At 44.6% G+C, this 18,747-nt stretch overlaps 1 protein-coding gene across 3 annotated transcripts in view; it reads right to left on the bottom strand.

The window, feature by feature from the left end:
• LOC137383490 (bifunctional apoptosis regulator-like) overlaps positions 1-17,423 on the bottom strand; it is a 39,328-nt gene extending 21,905 nt beyond the window's left edge. For 2 of the 3 annotated variants that reach the window (XM_068056480.1, XM_068056483.1), the window contains exons 1-2: positions 17,288-17,423; positions 3,641-3,795 (exon numbers count right to left, since the gene is read on the bottom strand). The gene's annotated coding sequence lies outside the window, so the exon portion shown is untranslated. The remainder of the gene's footprint in view (positions 1-3,640; positions 3,796-17,287) is intronic. The other variant, XM_068056481.1, reaches the window with a different exon arrangement.
• Between the last annotated feature and the right edge of the window lie 1,324 nt (positions 17,424-18,747).

The raw sequence follows: 18,747 nt of genomic DNA, 5'->3' as shown, positions 1-18,747 counted from the left end.
TCACAAATCAGATAGGATGACATGTGACTTCGATAAGAGCCATTTCCAGTACTGTGGCAGGAACAGAAACCTGATCGTAGGAATTCAACATAAAGCTGAGAAAGATGTGTACAGATTTGGGAGGCAACGACACATTCAAGCAGATGGGGTAGTAGCTTGCAAGGACAGAGGGAGTTTTGAAGAAGGGTGATGACAGCAAATTTGGAGAGGGGACAGTATCTGAGGAGAAAGAACTGTTAATATCAGCTAATATGGGAGCCAGGAAGGGAAGTTGGGTGGTCAGGAGTTTAGTGGGAATAGAATTGAGAGAGCAGGAGATGGGCTTCGTTGGTAAGATGAGCTTGGAGAGAGCATGAGGGGAGATAGTAAAGAAACTAGAGAAAGATGCGAATTTGGGGTTGGTGGGGTGGGGAGGAACTTTACAGGGTGTTAGGCCCAGCAGGCTAGGGGAAGTAAGTGAAGCAGCAGAGGAGGCTGAATGGATGGTCTCAAGCTTTGTAACAGAAAAGTCCATGAGCTCCTCAATTATTGTTGACAAGTAAAAGGAGGAATAAAAGTGAAAGAATTAATTGCGCTCATTACATTTAGCACTCAGGAGCACTTTGAATATTTATTATTCTCAAGAGCTACACTCAAGCTTACAGTAACATTGCAGGTCATGGAAACAGAAGTGACTCCCTGAACTGAATGAAGCTTTCGGCTCTTCGACCATAACCCACCTCTAGGCTAAAGAATTACAACTTTTTTTTTTAAAATGCTAAAACCATGACATGCTCCCAGGTAATGTTTGGAACTAGTTAATGGAAGGTAATGCTTCTCTACCAATGCTGACTACCCCATCCTTAAGTCATACGGTTGTATAACAGAATAGCAAGTTAGAGGTTGTGAATTCAAGTCTCAGCATTAAAGATGTGGAATTGAATTCAATAAATCTGATATGTGAACTAGCACCACTAAACACAAACTGCTGGACTGCTGTAAAACCTCAACTGGTTTATCAATATCTTTCAGGGAAGGGAAGCTGTCACCCCAAACTGCTCCAGTCCACAATAAGTGGATGACTCCTAATGGCCTCTGAAGAAGTCTAGCAAGTCTCAGTTGACATCGGAACTAGAGTTGGGCAATAAATGTAGCCTTTCCAGTGTCACCCTGTCCCCGTAACAAAAAATTTGAACCAGTCTTTCATAGTCATCTCCCGCATCAGTGTTCTTTTATGATGATAATTTAGTGAATTTGGTGTTGAATTATAGAAAGTTTTGCATTGGGAATCAGAACCAGTAGCAACATGCTCTGAGGAGGGCATCCAGTTATCAATTATATTTTCCTCGCCTCCATCTGCACTAGATTTGAATGAGGTGAGTGAACATTGTTTATACAGAAGACTGCAACAAAATACAAGACAAGATTAAAACAACTTACAAATTGGATGTGTAAAAAGCAAATACATTTCAATCTAGACGAGAGAGAGTTAGTACATTTTGGTAGGAGGAATAAGGAGCCTACCCATTCCTTGGGGGTGGGGGGGGGGGGGGGGGGGTGAGTTTCAATGGGATAGAGGGTAGAGGCACAAAGTGTTTTAGGGTACAGGTATGCAAATCATTAAAAGTAGCAATGCAGATTAACAAAACCATAAAAGGTGCAGACAAAGCACTGGGGCTTATATCTACAATAAAATTCAAAAGCCAAGAAGTTATGTTAAACTTGTATCAAACCTTGATTAATTCAAAACCACTTAAATTAAATAGACTACCCACAATTTAAAATAATCAAAATGCACCAATGGAAAATACCATTTTGAACATTGTCAAGGATGCAAATACAAGCTCGACAACATCACCTCACCACAGAACAGCTCCCCTTCCGAACTATTCAATTTCCCACAGCCATTTTCATGGCCTCCAACTGAGATTGTCTATTGAGCAATCTTGTGCTGTGGACACAGATCCAAGAATAGTTTCTGTCAGGAAAGGCCATACTGGTTGGATTCAAACTCTTGACATTTTTTTTTTTTTTTTTTTTTAATTCTTTCATGGGATGTGGGCATCACTGGCAAGCCCTGCATTTCTTGCCCATCCCTAATTGCCCTTGAAAAAGTGGAGCTGCCTTCTTAAACTGCTGCAGTTCATCTGGTGTGGGTACGCCCACAGTGCTATTAGGGAGGGAGCTCCAGGAGTTTGATCCAGCAACAGTGAAGGAACAACAAAATATTTCCAAGTCAGGATGGTGTGCGCCTTGGAGGGGAACTTGCAGGTGGTGGTGATCCCATGCATCTGCTATCCTTACCCACCTATCCACCTTCTAGGTGGTAGAAGACATGATTTTGGATGGTGCTGTCAAAGAAGGCGTGGTGAATTGCTGCACAGCATCTTCTAGATGGTACACACTGCTATCACTGTCCGTCATTGTTGGAGGGAGTGAATGTTTAAGGTGGTGGATGGGGTGCCGATCAAGCGGGCTGCTTTGTCCTGGATAGTGTCAAGCTTCCCAAGTGTTGTTGGAGTCGCACTCATCCAGGCAAGTGGAGAGCATTCCATCACACTCCTGACTTGCAACTTGTAGATGGTGGATAGGCTTTGGGTAGTCAGGTGGTGGGTAACTCGCTGCAGAATTCCCAGTCTCTGACCCGCTCTTGTAGCCACAGTATTTATGTGGCTGCTCCCATTCGGTTTCTGGTCAATGGAAACGCCCAGGATGTTGATAGTGGGGGATTCATGACAATAATGCCATTGAATGTCAAGAGGAGATGGTTAGATTCTCTCTTGTAAGAGATAATCATTGCTTGGCACTTGTGTGGTGCAAATATTACTTGCTGCTTATCAGCCAAAACCTGAATGTTATCCAGATCTTGCTGCATATGGACACAGACTGTTTCAATATTTGAGGAGTTGTAAATGGTACTGAACATTGTACAATCAGCAAACATCCCCACTTCTGACCTTATGATGGAGGGAAGGTCATTGATGAAGCAGCTGAAGATGGTTGGACGTAGGGCACAAACTACCCTGAGGAACTCCTGCAACAATGTCCTGGGGCTGAGATGATTGGTCTCCAACAACCACAACCATCTTCCTTTGTGCTAGGTATGACTCCAACCAGCGGAGAGTTTTCTCTGATTCCCATTGACTTCAGTTTGGCTAGGGGTCCTTGATGCCACACACTGTCAAATGCTGCCTTAATATTAAGGGCTATCTACACAAGTGAAGTTCCTCATCCCTTAACTATGCTCATGAACCTTTTCTGCACTCTGTCCTATGCATTCACATCTTTCCTAAAGTGTGTTGCCCAGAACTGTACACAATACTCCAGTTGAGGCCAAACCAGTGTTCTACACAAATTTAACATAACCTTCTTGTCTTTCTGCTCTATGTCCCTATTAATGAAAGCTTGGATACTGTCTGCTCTATTAACCACTGTCTCAACCTGTCCTGCCACGTTCAATGATTTATGCACATATACACCCAGGTCCCTCTGCTCCTGCACCCCCTTTAGAATCACAGTATGATAGGACAACGCATCACTTACTGTGAGCAATTCAATGGGAAATCAGCTAGTAATAAATATTTCCATTTATATAGTGCATTAATGTACTGAAACATCACATGCATCATGCAATTAATTATTTCAAAATGCAGTGACTTACCTAGGCAAACCACCATTCTGGAACAGCACCATTTCAGAAACAGCAAGATTGACAACTAGTTGATCTGCTTTTTGGTGATATTGCTTGTAGAAGGAATTTTGGTCACAAAACTGGAGAAATATCCTGTTCGTCCTTGAATCGCATCATAAATCAACCTGAACCACCAAAATAGGCAGACATGACCTCAGTTTTAACATTTCATCCAAAGGACAGCATCTCTAACAATTCAACACTCGGCATTCAGTGCAGCTGGAGGGCACAGTGTGAAGGGAGTTCGGTAACGAGGGAAACTATAAATTGAGAGACAATAAATTTGTCTGCACTGAGAGCTACTTTGAATGCACAGAGTGTAAAGTGGCAGTTGGTGCCTGAGGGAATTCAGTGAGGGAAGCGTTCCTTCCTTTTTCAGCCTCCCGTAGCTGCGCCTCTTCAGTACAGGGGAAGAAGCTGATTGGTGAGTAACTGGTAAGTTATTCTACTAGTAATAAATAGTTTTTAAAGTTACAGTATGGCAGGTCAGCTCGGCCAGGTGGAATGTACACCCTGCGGTATGTGGGAAGTCATGGACGCACCAAGTGTCCTAGACGAACACATCTGCAGGAAGTGTCATTGGCTGCAGAAGCTGGAGATCCAGGTTTCCGAACTTGAGCGGAGACTGGAGTCACTGTTGAGCATCCGCGAGGCAGAGGACTATGTGGATAGCACATTTAGGGATGTGGTCACACTGCAGGTTAGCAGCATGCAGGCAGAGAGGGCATGGGTGTCCGCCAGGCAGTCTAGGAGAACCAGGCAGGCAGTGTAGGAGTCCTCCGAGTCTATCTTGCTTGCTAACCGGTTTTCCATTTTGGATACTGGTGAGGATGATGGTTCCTCAGGGGACTGCAGCCGGAGCAAAGTCCGTGGCACCACTGGTGGCTCAGCTGCACAGAAGGAAGAGTGGAAGAGCAATAGTGATCGGGGATTAGATAGTCAGAGAATCAGACAGTTTCTGCGGCAGTAAACGTGGATGGTGTGTTGCTTCCCTGGTGCCAGAGTCAAGGATGTCACGGAGCAGTTGCAGGACACCCTTCTGGGGGAGGGTGAACAGCCAGAAGTAGTGGTCCACATTGGTACCAATGACATAGGTAGGAAGAGGGATGAGGTCTCGAAAGCAGATTTTAGGGAGTTAGGAAGGAAATTAAAAAGCAGGACCTCAAGAGCAGTAATCCCAGGATTACTCCCACTGCCATGTGCTAATGAGCACAGGAATAGGAGGATTGATCGATTGAACATGTGGCTAGAGAATTGGTGTCGGAGGGAAGTCATCACATTTCTGAGGCATTGGGACCAGTTCTGAGGCAGGTGAGACCTGTACAAGATAGGCAGGCTACACCTCAACAGGACCAGAACGAATATCCTCGCAGGAAAATTTGCTATTGGGGAGAGTTTAAACTAGCTTGTTGGGGTCTGGGAACCTTAGGTGTAGCTCAAATTGGACGGAAGTAAAGCTGGTAACAGGAGATAGAAAAGTAGCAAGCGACATTTAGAAGGCAGGCGAAACAAAGGCAAACATAACTAGGTTTAGAATGCTGAATAATGTCAAGATGACCAGGTTAAGGGCACTCCACCTGAATGCACAAAGCATTCACAACAAGGTAGATGATTTAAAGACACAAATAGTGGTAAATGGGTATGATCTAATTGCCATTACAGAAATGTGGATACAGGGTGACCAAGACTGGGAACTGATTAAAGGATATTCGATATTTAGGAAGGACAGGCAAAAAGGAAATGGAGATAGTGTTGCACTGATAAGGGATTGGATCAGTACATTAGTAAGGGAGGATCTCAGATCAGAAGAACAAAACGTGGAATCTGTTTGACTGGAGCTAAGAAACAGCAAGGGGCAGCAAACATTGGTAGGAGTTGTTTATAGGCCAAACAGTAGTGGTAGCGTGAGGCATGGTGTTAATCAGGAGATTAGAGAAGCATGTAGCATGGGTAATATAGTAATCATGGGTGATTTCAATCTGCACATAGACTGGGTAAACCTAATGAGCACTAATACTGTGGAGGACGAGTTTCTGCAGTGTGTTAGGGATAGTTTTCTACAGCAGTATGTTGAGGAACTGACTAGAGAACGGACTACTTTAGATCTAGTTTTATAGTCATAGAGATACAGCACTGAAACAGGCCCTTCGACCCACTGAGTCTGTGCCGACCAACAACCATCCATTTATACTAATCCTACATTAATCCCATATTCCCTACCACGTCCCCACCATTCTCCTGCCACCTACCTACACTAGGGGCAATTTACAATGGCCAATTTACCTATCAACCTGCAAGTCTTTGGCTGTGGGAGGAAACTGGAGCACCCAGCGGAAACCCACGCGGTCACAGGGAGAACTTGCAAACTCCACACAGGCAGTACCCAGAATCAAACTCAGGTCGCTGGAGCTGTGAGGCTGCGGTGCTAGCCACTGTGCTGCCCTGATGTAATGAGAAAGGGCTAATTAATAATCTTGCTGTAAAAGAACCTTTAGGGATGAGTGACCACAATGATAGAATTTTACATTACTTTTGAAAGTGAGGTTGTTCAATCTGAAGTCGGTGTTAAATTTGAACAAAGGAAATTTTGAAGGCATGAGGGGCAAATTGGCTGAGGTGGATTGGGTAAATATATTAAAAGCTATAACAGTGCAGACAGTGGACAATCTTCAAAGAATTATTGCATACTTTGCAGCAACTATACATTCCTTCAAGGCACTATTGAAGGAGTCAATTACTGCAGTAAGGAGGGATGATATCTTATACGGTTCCTCAAATGAGGCCATATGGGTAAAACTGAAAAACAAAATGGGAGCGATCACTTTGCTGGAAATATTACTACAGGCCTCCTAACAATCGGAGAAATAGAGGAGCAGATATGTAGGCAAATCTCAGGTGTAAAAATATCAGGGTAATAACAGTAGGGGATTTCAACTTCCCCAATGTCAACTATGATAGTCTTAGTGCAAAAAGCTTAAAAGGGGGCAGAATTCTTAAAATGCATACAGGAGAGCTTTTTGAGCCAGCACGTAGAAAGTCCTACAAGAGAAGGGGCAGTACTGGACCTAATCTTAGGGAATGAAGCCAGACAAGTGGTAGAAGTGGCAGTGGGGGAACATTTCAGGGACAGTGACCATAACTAAGATTTAAGGCAGTGATGGAAAAGGACTAAGAGGGACAGTAAATAAAGGTTCTGAATTCGGGGAAGGCAAATTTCAATATGACAGAACAGGATCTGGCCAAAGTGGACTGGGAGCAGCTACTTGTAGGAAAGTCTACATCAGACCAGTGGGAGTCATTCAAAAAAGGAAACTGTGTTCAGGGGAACATGTTCCTGTAAAGGTGAAGGGTAGTACCAAGAAGTCCAGAGAACCCTGGATGTCAAGGGACACAGAGGATTGGTTGAGAAAAAAAAAGGCTTATGGCAGATTGAGTGCTGAAAACAGCAGAGGCCAGAGAGAAGAGTACAGAAAGTGTAGGGGATACTTAAAAAAAGTAATCAGGAGAGCAAAGAGGGGGCACGAAAAAAATGCTGGCAGGCAAGATGAAGGAATATCCCAAGACGTTTTATAAGTATATTAAGGACAAGCGGATAACCAGGGAAAGAGTAAGGCCCCATTCGGGACCGAAGTGGCAATCTGTGTGGAGCCGGAGGACATAGGTGAGGTTTTAAATGATTACTTTTCACCTGTGTTCACTATGGAAGAGGACAATGTAGGTGTAGAGATCAGGCAGGGGGATTGTGATATATTTGAATATGTTAGCTTTGAAAGGGAGGAAGTATTAGTAGTTTTAGCAGACCTAAAAGCAGATAAATCCCCAGGCCCAGATGAGATGTATCCCATGCTGTTATGTGAGGCAAGGGAGGAGATTGCAGGGGCTGACACAAATTTTCAAATCCTCTCTGGCCACAGGAGAGGTACCAGAGGACTGGAGGACAGCAAATGTGGTACAATTATTCAAGAAGGGTAGCAGGGATAAACCAGGTAATTACAGGCCAGTGAGTCTGACAGTGGTAGGGAAACTATTAGAAAATATTTTGAGGAACAGGATTAATAATCTCCATTTGGAAAGGCAGGGATTAATCAAGGATAGTCAGCATGGCTTTGTCAGGGGGAGATAGTGTCTAACAAATTTGATTGAATTTTGAGAGGAGGTGACTAGATGTGTAGATGAGGGTAAAGCAGTTGATGTAGTCTACATGGACTTCAGTAAGGCTTTTGATAAGGTCCTGCATGGGAGATTGGTTAAGAAGGTAAGAGCCCATGGGATCCAGGGCAATTTGGCAAATTGGATCCAAAATTGGCTCAGTGGCAGGAGGCAGAAGGTGATGGTCGAGTGTTGTTTTTGCGATTGGAAGCCTGTGACCAGTGGTGTACCACAGGGTTTGGTACTGGGACCCTTGCTGTTTGTACTGCACAGTAATGATTTAGACACGAATATAAGTGGTATGACCAGTAAGTTCACGATGACATGAAAATTGGTGGTGTCGTAAATAGTGAGGAGGAAAGCCTTAGATTACAGGACGATATGGATGGGCTGGTAAAATGGGCAGAGCTATGGCAAATAGAATTTAATTCTGAGAAGTGTGAGGTGATGCAGTTTGGCAGGACTAACAAGACAAGGGAATATAAATGGATGGTAGGACCCTAGGGAGTACAGAGGGACCTTGGTGTACTTGTCCATAGATCACTGAAGGCAGCAGCACAGGTAAATAAGGTAGTTAGGAAGGCATATGGGATACTTGCCTTTATTAGCCGAGGCACAGAATATAAGAGCAGGGAGGTTATGATGGAGCTGTATAAAACGCTAGTTAGGCCACAGCTGGAGTACTGTGTATAGTTCTGGTTGCCACACTATATGAAGGATGTGATTGCACTGGAAAGGGTGCAGAGGAGATTAACCAGGATGTTGCCTGGGCTGAAGCATTTCAGCTATGGAGAGAGACTGGATAGGTGAGGGTAGTTTTCCTTAAAGAAGGCTGAGGGGGGACCTGATTGAGGTATACAAAATTATGAGGAGCATAGATAGGGTAGATAGGAAGAAACCTTTTCCCTTAGCAGAGGTGTCAATAAGCAGGGGGCAGAGCTTTAAAAAGGTAAGGGACAGGTTTAGATGGGATTTGAGAAAAACTTTTTCACCCAGAGGGTGGTTGGAATCTGGAACACACTGCCCGAAGGGTTGGTAGAGGCAGGAACCCTCAACATTTTAGTATTTAGATGAGCACTTGAAACACCATAGCATACAAGGCTACAGGCCAAGTACTGGAAAATGGGATTAGAATAGATAGGTGCTTGATGGCCGGCACAGACACGATGGGCCAAAGGGCCTGTTTCTGTGCTGTCTAACTCTGACTCTAAGGCACAAAAACCGCAAAAGTAAAGGCAGTGAACCAGGGGTAACAAAGGAAGTTAAGGATTGCATAAGATTAAAAGAAAAGGCCTGTAAAGTTGCCACAAATAGTAAACTGGAGGATTGGGAGGATTTTAGACTACAGCAGAGGACCAAGAAACTGAAAGGGAGAATAGAATATGAATGTAAACTAAAAAACAAAAACTTCTATAGGTACATAAAAAGGAAACGTTTGGTGAAGACAAATGTGGGTCCAATACAGGCAATCATGAGGATGTATAATGGAGAATACAAAAATGGCAGAGAAGTTAAATTACTACTTTGTGTCTGTCTTCACTCAGATACAAGAAATCTCCCAGAATTAGAGATCCAAGGAACTAGGGAGAATGAGGAATTGAAGGAAATTAGTATGAATAAAAGGAGATTGCATTGGAGAAATTAATGGGGCTGAAGGTTGTTAAGTCCCCAGGACCCAATATTCTACATCCCAGAGTGTTGAAAGAGGTAGCTATGAAGATAGTGGATGCATTGGCGATCATCTTCCAAAATTCTATGGATTCTGAAAAGGTTCCTGCAGATTGGAAGGTAGCAAATGTCACTCCACTATTTAAGAAGGGAAGGAGAGAAAACAGGGAACTGCAGACCAGTTAGCCTTACATCAGTAGCAGGGGAAAATGTTAGAATCTATTCTGAAGGATGTGATAATTGGACACTTGGATAATAATGATCTAATTGGGCAAAGTCAACATGGATTCATGAATGGGAGATCATGTTCAACGAACCTGTTGGAGTTTTGAGGATGTGACTAACAGAATTGATAAAGGGGAGTTGGCAGACATCATAAACTTGGATTTTCAGAAAGCTTTGATAAAGTCCCCCACAGGAGGTTGATTAGCAAAATTAAAGCACATGGGATAGGAGGTAATAGACTGGCATGGATCAAGGATTGGTTAACAGGCAGAAAACAGAAAGTAGGAATAAACAGGTCATTTCGCATTGGCAGACTGTGACTAGCAGGGTACCGCTAGGATCAGTACTTGGACCCCAGCTGTTCACAATATATATCAATGATTTGGATGTGGGGACAAAATGTAACATTTCCAAGTTTGCGTATGACACAAAACTTGGTGGAAATGTGTGTTGTGAAGATGATGCAAAGCTGCTTCAAGGGGATTTGGAAAAACTTAATGAGTGGGCAAGAACATTGGCAGATGGAATATAATGTGGAAAAATATAATGTTATCCATTTTGGTAGGAGGAACAGATGTGCAGAGCATTTCTTAACTGGTAAGAGATCAGAAAGTGTAGATGTACAAAAGGGACCTGGGTGTCCTTGTCAGTAAGTCTCAAAGCTGACATTCAGGTGCAGCAAGCAATTAAGAAGGCTAATGGTATGTTTGCCTTTATCACAAGAGGATTTGAGTACAGGAGTAGTCAAGTCTTGCTTCAATTGCATAGAACCTTGGTTAAACCGCACCTGGATAACTGTGTGCAGTTTTGGTCCCCTTACTCTATTATTGCCATAGAGGGAGTGCAATGAAGGTACACCAGACTGGTTCCTGGGATGGCAGGACTGTCCTATGAAGTGAAATTGGGGAAACTAGGCCTATATTCTCTAGAGTTTCGAAGAATGAGAGGCAATCTCATTGAAACCTACAAAATACATAAAGGGATAGACAGGATAGATGCAGGTTCACTAATGTCCTTTAGGGAAGGAAATCTGCTGTCCTTACCTGGTCTGGCCTACATGTGACTCCAGACCCACAGCAATGTGGTTGACTCTTACATGCCCTCTGAAATGGCCTAGCAAGCCACTCAGTTGTATCTAACCGCTAGCACTGTGGGTGTACCTGCCCCACATGGACTGCAGCAGTTCAAGAAGGCAGCTCACCACCACCTTCTCAAGAGCAATTAGGGATGGGCAATAAATGCTGGCCTGGCCAGCGATGCCCACATCCCATGAATGAATAAAAAAAATGTAAGCTGTTTCCCCTGGTTGGGGAGTCTAGAACCAAGGGACACAAATTCAAAATAAGGGGAAGCCACCTAGGACTGAGATGAGAAATTTCTTTACTCAGAGGGTTGTGAATCTTTGGAATTCTCTACCCCAGAGGGCTGTGGAAGCTCAGTCATTGAGTATGTTTTAAAGTAGAGACTGACAGATTTCTAAACACCAATGACATAAAAGGATATGGGGATAGTGTGGGGAAAAAGGCATTGAAGTGCATGATCAGCTATGATCATATTGAATGGTGGAGCAGGCTTGATGGGCTGAATGGCCTACTCCTGCTCCTATGTTTCTATCAGCACTGTGCTGGAGTATAGGATTAGATTAAAAAGTGTAAATCCTAATTTGGGACTAAACACACAACTTTCTGACCCAGTGATGATAGTGGCATCAAAAAGATATTAAATGAAGTTGGCCATTCAACCCTCTTGAATGATTTCAGAGTTTTTGTCTACATCACCTTACCAGGAAGATCACTGTCACTCCTTTTATGAAGTATCAACCCTTACTTTGTCTTAACAGTTTCTAATACCCCTGTTCCGTTCTCCTTCACGTGTTTTAACTTCAAATAGTGCTCAAGATGAGCCTTTTCTATTGTGTTTCCTATCTTATACATCTCTATACCAAATAAGCGCAGAACCAAATAGTTATTTTGTGATCTAGAAACTAAAAGGAATAGTCAAGTAAGACCATGTCATCAGACCAAATATATAAAAAGATTAGAGAGGAAATAAATAGTGGCTAAAAACACAAAACAAATTTATGTTTAAAACAGTAGAAACAAATCTGGGAACTAACATAGTAAAATAAGATATGGACTAGGACACACTCGCTGTTCAGGGTTTTGGGAGTTAATTTACACTATACACATTTGCTTACACTACAATAATCACTACATTGCAAAAGTTAAACATTGCAAACAGTTTTGAGGGGTTTCAAAACAAAAAGGTCACAGATAAATGCAAATATTTTTACAGTGCGAGACTCTCATTTCAAAAAAAAAAAAGAGGCACATTTGATTCCCTTTGTTAAACCATCCACCATGTCCAAGATTTTTACTTTAAAAGAATTTGCTTTAAACTTCAGGCACCTTCACATTACAGTACCATGTAGTTCATTCTAGTAACTAAATAAATAAAGCACATACAAGGAATTTATAGAAAAGTAAACACTCCCAACAAAATTCATACCTCACTGTGCCACCCAATGAGTTGTACAGCTGGCTCAAATCCAAGATATTTTAAATAAATCACTTGGAGGTGCAGTCTCTACAAGGGTGAATTTAATCAACATCCACCACTCCTCATCACACTGACATTGCAGAGTTTAGCTCTCTGACAAAACACAAAAGGATGGCTTTCCCCTTTCAGCATTGTGGATGTTATAAAAACCTAAATGGTTCACTAATGCCCTTTAGGGAAGGAAATCTGCCATCTATACCTGGTCCGGCCTACAAATGACTCCAGACCCACAGCAATGTGGTTGACTCTTAAGAAGCCCTCTGAAAGGGCCTAGCAAGACACTCAATTGTATCAAATCACTACAAAGTCTAAGAGAAAGAATGAAACTGCATGGACCACCTGGCATCGAACTAGACACTGGAAACAATGGCAAACCCAGCCCTGCCGGTCTTGCAAAGTCCTTCTAACGTGGGGGCTTGTGTCAAAATTGGGAGAACTGTCCCATAGACTAGTCAAGCAACAGCTGACAGTCGTATTCACAGAATCATACCTTACAGAAAACGTTCCAGACACCACCATTACCATCCTGGGGTATGTCCTGTCCCACTGGCAGGAAGATCCACCAGAAGTGATGGCACAGTGGTATACAGTCAGGTGTGTGGGGCCCTGGAAGCCCTTAACCTTGAATCAGGACCCCATGAAGTTTCATGGCATCAGGTCAAACATGGGCACAGAAACATCCTGCTGATTACTACCTAGCGTACCTTACCGCCACACCATCCACCACCCCCCCCCCCCCCCCCCCACCCCCACCGGCTGATGAATCAGTGGTTCTCCATATTGAACACCAATTGGAAGAGGCACTGAGGGCAGCAAGGGTACAGAATGTACTCTGGGTGGGGGACTTCAAAGTTCATCGCCAAGTGTGACTCAGTAGTACCACTACTGACCGAGCCCTAAATGACATAGCTGCTAGACTGGGTCTGCAGCAAGTGGTGAAGGAACCAAGAGGGAAACACCTACTTGACCTCATCCTCACTAATCCACCTGTCGCAGAGGCCTCTGTCCATGACAGTATTGGTAGGAGTGACCACTGCACAGTCCTTGGAGACTAAATCCCATCTTCACATTGAGGATACCCACCATCATGTTGTGTGGCACTACCACCGTGCTAAATGGGATAGATTTCGAACAGATCTAGCATTGCAAAACTAGGCAGCAATGAGGCCCTTTGGGCCATCAGCAGAATTGTATTCAACCACAATCTGTAACCTCATGGCCAGGCATATCCCCTACTCTATTACCATCAAGCCAGGGGACCAACCCTGATTCAATGAAGTGTGCAGGAAGGCATGCCAGGAGCTGCACCAGGCATACCTCAAAATGAGGTGTCAACCTGGTGAAGCTACAACAGAGGACTACATGCATGGCAAACAGAAGCAGCATGTGACAGGCAGGGCTAAGCGATCCCACAACCAACGGATCAGATCTAAGCTCTGCAGTAGTGCCACACCCAGTCGTGAATGGTGGTGGACAATTAAACAACTAACAGGAGGAGGAGGCTCCAAAAATATCCTCATCCTCAACGATGGGGAACCCCAGCACATCAGTGCAAAAGACAAGGCTGATGTATTTGCAACAATCTTCAGCCAGAAGTGCAGAGTGGATAATCCCTCTCAGCCCCCTCCTGAGGTCCCCAGCATCACAGATGTCAGTCTTCAGCCAATCGGATTCACTCCATGTGTTAAAGAAACAGCTGAAAGCACTGGATACTGCAAAAGCTATGGGGCCTGACAACATTCCAGCAATAGTACTAAGGACCTGTGCTCCAGAACTAACAGCACCCCTAGCTAAGCTGTTCCAGTACAGCTACAACACTGGCATCTACATGGCAATGTGGAAAATTCCCCAGGTATGTTCAGTCCACAGAATGCAGGACAAATCCAACCCAGTCAATTACCGCCCTATCAGTCTATTCTCGATAGTCAGCAAAGTGATGGAAAGGGTCATTGACAGTGTTATCAAGCAGCACTTCCTCAGCAATAAACTGCTCACTGATGCTCAGTTTGGGTTCTGCCAGGGCCACTCAGCTCCTGACCGCATTACAGCCTTGGTCCAAACATGGACAAAAGAGCTGAACACCAGAGATGAGGCAAGAGTGACTGCCCTTGACATCAAAACATCATTTGACAGAGTATAGCATCAAGGAGCTCTGGCAAAAGTAGAGTGAACGAGAATCGAGGGAGAACTCTCCGTTGGAGAGTTGCAGTCATAACTAGCACAAAGGAAGATGGCTGTGGTTGCTGGAGGTCAATCATCTGAGTCACAGGACATCACTGTAGGAGTTCCTCAGGGTAGTGTCCTAGGCCCAACCATCTTCAGCTACTTCATCAATGACCTTCCATCCATCATAAGGTCAGAAGTGGGATGGTTATACAAAGCTCAGCAGCATTCACAATGACTCAGTTACCGAAGCAGCCCACAGCCAGGTGCAGAAAGACCTAGACAACATCTGGACTTGGGCTGACAAGTGCCAGGTAACAACCATCTCAAACAAGTGAGAATCTAACCATCTCCTCTTGATGTTCAATGACATTACCATCACTGAATCCCCCACTGTCGATATCCTGGAGTCACCATGACCAGGAACTGAACTGGACCTGCCACATAAATACTGTAGCTACAAGAGGAGATCAGAGGCTGGGAATCCTGCAGCGTGTAACCCACCACCTGACTCCCCAAAGCCTGTCCGCCATCTACAAGGCACAAAGTCGGGAGCGTGATGGAATACTCTCCACTTGCCTGGATGGGCGCAGCTCCAACAACACTCAAGCAGCTTGACGCCATCCAGGACAAAGCAGCCTGCTTGACTGGCACACCACCCACCATCAACATTCACTCCCTTCACCAATGACAGTGATAGCAGTGTGTATCATCTACAAGATGCACTGCAGCAACTCACACAAACTCCTTTCACAGCACCTTCCAAACCAGTGACCTCTACAACCTAGAAGGACAAGGACAGCTGATACATGGAAACACCACCACTTGCAAGTTTCCCTCCAAGCCACACCATCCTGACTTAGAACGATATTACTGTTCCTTCACAGTCACTGGGCCAAATTCCTGGAACTCCCTTCCTAACAGCACTGTGGGTATACCTACACCCCAAGGACTGCAGCAGTTCACAAAGGCAGCTCACCACCACCTTCTCAAGGGCAATTTAGGGACAGGCAATAAATGCTGGCCTTGCCAGCAACACCCACATCCCATGAATAAAAAAGGCATTCCGAAGGGACCGTCCCACCCACAACACCCTGGGCCACTCCTCAGTCACCCCAACACCTCCGCCCTTTTCTACGGCACCTTTCCATGCAAGGGCAGAAGGTGCAACACCTGCCATTTTAACTCCACCATTCCCACCATCCAAAGCCTCAAACATCCCTTCCAATTGAAACATTGACTTGTACTTCTTTCAATTTAGTATACAGTATTTGCTGCTCACAATGTGCTCTCCACTACATTGGGGAGACTAAACACAAACTGGGTGACCACTCTACAGAACATTTCCACTCAGTCCACAAGCACAACCTTAAGCATCCTATCGCTTGCCATTTCAAGTCCAAATCTTGCTCCCATTATGACCTTTCTGTCCTTGGCTTGCGACAGTGTTCCAATGAAGCTCAACGTAAGCTCAAGGAACAGCACCACATCTTTCGACTGGGTACTTTACAGCCTTCCGGACTCAACATAGAGTTCAGTAATTTTAGATCAGAACCTCCACCCCCATTTTTTTCTGCTGGCTCACTCCCCCACCCCACCTTTGTTGCCTTCCAAGTGTTTGGGCAGTTGATATTTGGCCATTTTAAAAAATTTGTTTCATGGGATGTGGGCATCACTGGCCAAACCAGCATTTATTGCCCATCCACATCTTTGTTTCTGCACTTGGCTTTGTATCATGAAACTTTGTCATTCAATCTTTCCTGCCCTCAACCCCATCAATCTTTTATTTTGATTCTCCCACCCCCCCACCCACCACCTTTTTACTTGCTTAAAACCTATTCCTCTGCAATGTCCAGACTGGCCAAGAGAGTGTGGGAAAATGGCACACTGACACAGAACACAAAAGTCCAAGTGTATCAAGCCTGCGTCGTCAGTACCTTGCTATACGGCAGCGAGGCCTGGACAATATACGTCAGCCAAGAGCGACGTCTCAATTCATTCCATCTTCGCTGCCTCCTGAGAATCCTTGACATCACATGGCAGGACCGTATCTCAAACACAGAAGTCCTCAAGGCAGCCAACATCCCCAGCATATACACCGCATGGAAGATGGCAGGATCCCCAAGGACACATTGTACAGCGAGCTCGTCACTGATATCAGACCCACCAGCCATCCTTGTCTCTGCTTTAAAGACATCTGCAAACGTGACATGAAGTCCTGTGACATTGATCACAAGTCATGGGAGTCAGTTGCCAGCGATCGCCAGAACTGGCAGGCAACCATAAAGGCAGGGCTAAAGCATGGTAAGTCGAAGAGACTTAGCAGTTGGCAGGAAAAAAGACAGAAGCACAAGGAGAGCGCCAACTGTGTAACAGCCCCAACAACCAATTTTATCTGTAGCACCTGTGGAAGAGTCTGTCACTCTAGCATTGGCCTTTATAGCCAGTCCAGGCACTGCTTCACAAACCACTGATCACCTCCAGGCACTTACCCATTGTCTCTCAAGACGAGGAAGCCAAAGAGAGAAAAGAGAAACCTATTACATTTCCAGCTTTTGGCAGTCCTGATGAAAGGACCGGAAACGTCAAATCTGCCTTTCTCCACATATGCTCCCAGGCCTGCTGAGTATTTTGCTTGCAGTTTATTATACAATAGAGATCCCGCAGTATGCTCAGCTCACGAGTGTAATGTGCGCCAGGCCATGGATAATTACTGATTAAATAGCCTATAATAAAAATGCAGCCCCAAAATATGGACCAAAGTACAAGACAGACAGAGGCTGATGCTGGCCCATAGAGAACACTACTCCGGCCAGAAATTTTTGTTAAAATGTTTAATAAAAGCATAAATACCTTTACAAATAAACTGTCTTTCCATCATCTCACAGCAGCTCAAGTAACCCCCTGTACCTCATCTCCCAGTTAGGCCGCCATTGAAGTTTCAGCTAAAATAGACTCCCCGACAACAAACTGCCGCGTCACTCCGGACCGCCCTCACAGCCTATTGGAGCGCTGCCTTCCTTGCCAACCAATCACACCCAGCGACTCTCGCGGCACCCGCGGTGAGTGGCTACAGCCCACGTCAATCAAACGCTGACCACGAGGGTGCGTTCCCTCCCTCCTGGTGAGAAGCCGGAACGCGCCGCTGATTGGCTCAATTGTCGAGGGAATGGATGATCAACTCCGGGATTTGCAACTCACCCTCCCTGACACAGGCCTTTAATGCCAGGTAGGAAACATGGCCTGGAATTTCCAATTGAGCCGGAATCAAAAAGGACTTGCATTGAAATTGCACCTTTCCCGACCACAGCACATCCCAAAGTGCTTTACAGCCAATGAAGTTCTTTTGAAGGGTTGTCACTGTTTTTAAAATTTTTATTTAGAGATACAGCACTGAAACAGGCCCTTCAGCCCACCAAGTCTGTGCCGACCAACAGCCACCCATTTATACTAACCCTCCAGTAATCCCATATTCCCTACCACCTACCTACACTAGGGGCAATTTACAATGGCCAATTTACCTATCATCTGCAAGTTTTTGGCTGTGGGAGGAAACCAGGGCACCCGGTGAAAACCCACACAGTCACAGGGAGAACTTGCAAACTCCACACAGGCAATACCCAGAATCGAACCCAGGTCCCTAGAGTCATGAGGCTGCAGTGCTAACCACTGCGCTACTGTACCACACTGTAGGAAACGCGCCAGCTTGTTTGAGCACCGCAAACAGCAATGTGATAATGGCCAGATAATCTGTTTTTGTAACGTTCATTGAGGGATAATTATTGGGCAGGACACCAGGAATAAATCTCCAATTTTTCTTTGAAATTTTGCCATCGGGTCTTTTGTATCCACTTAGAAGAGCAAGGGCCTTGTTTACTTCTCATTTGAAAGACACCACCTCTAACAACACAGCACTCCCTGGAGTGGGGCTTGAATCTTCTGAGTCAGAGGCAAAAATGCTACCCACTAAACCACAGTTGACAATTAAATCATGAGTACTAAACGTGCAGGTGCAACCTGCAGGGTTTTAAGCTAACAGTCAGCAACTTAACCCATATGTCAGATGGTTAGCATTTCACCAGAGACATGGGTTTCTTTTTTACTGGGATTGGAAACTGTCAGATTATTTATTCAATTTAATTGATAGGCGAGTTTGGAAGTTGTTAATCAGATCAGTTAGAGGGCAAAGCTGGAGACTGCCAGAACCACAGAATATTGTTTCCTCCTTCTATTGGGTGTGTATAAATGTGTGGCAAAAGAGTTTTAAGATGAGCTTATGACTTTTTGAATCACAACTCAGATCTGCAGAAATA

The sequence above is a fragment of the Heterodontus francisci genome, chromosome 24 (genome assembly GCF_036365525.1).
Source record: "Heterodontus francisci isolate sHetFra1 chromosome 24, sHetFra1.hap1, whole genome shotgun sequence".
Taxonomy (NCBI): domain Eukaryota; kingdom Metazoa; phylum Chordata; class Chondrichthyes; order Heterodontiformes; family Heterodontidae; genus Heterodontus; species Heterodontus francisci.
Note: the sequence above shows the minus strand (reverse complement) of the source record. Positions and strands in the feature narration are given on the sequence as shown.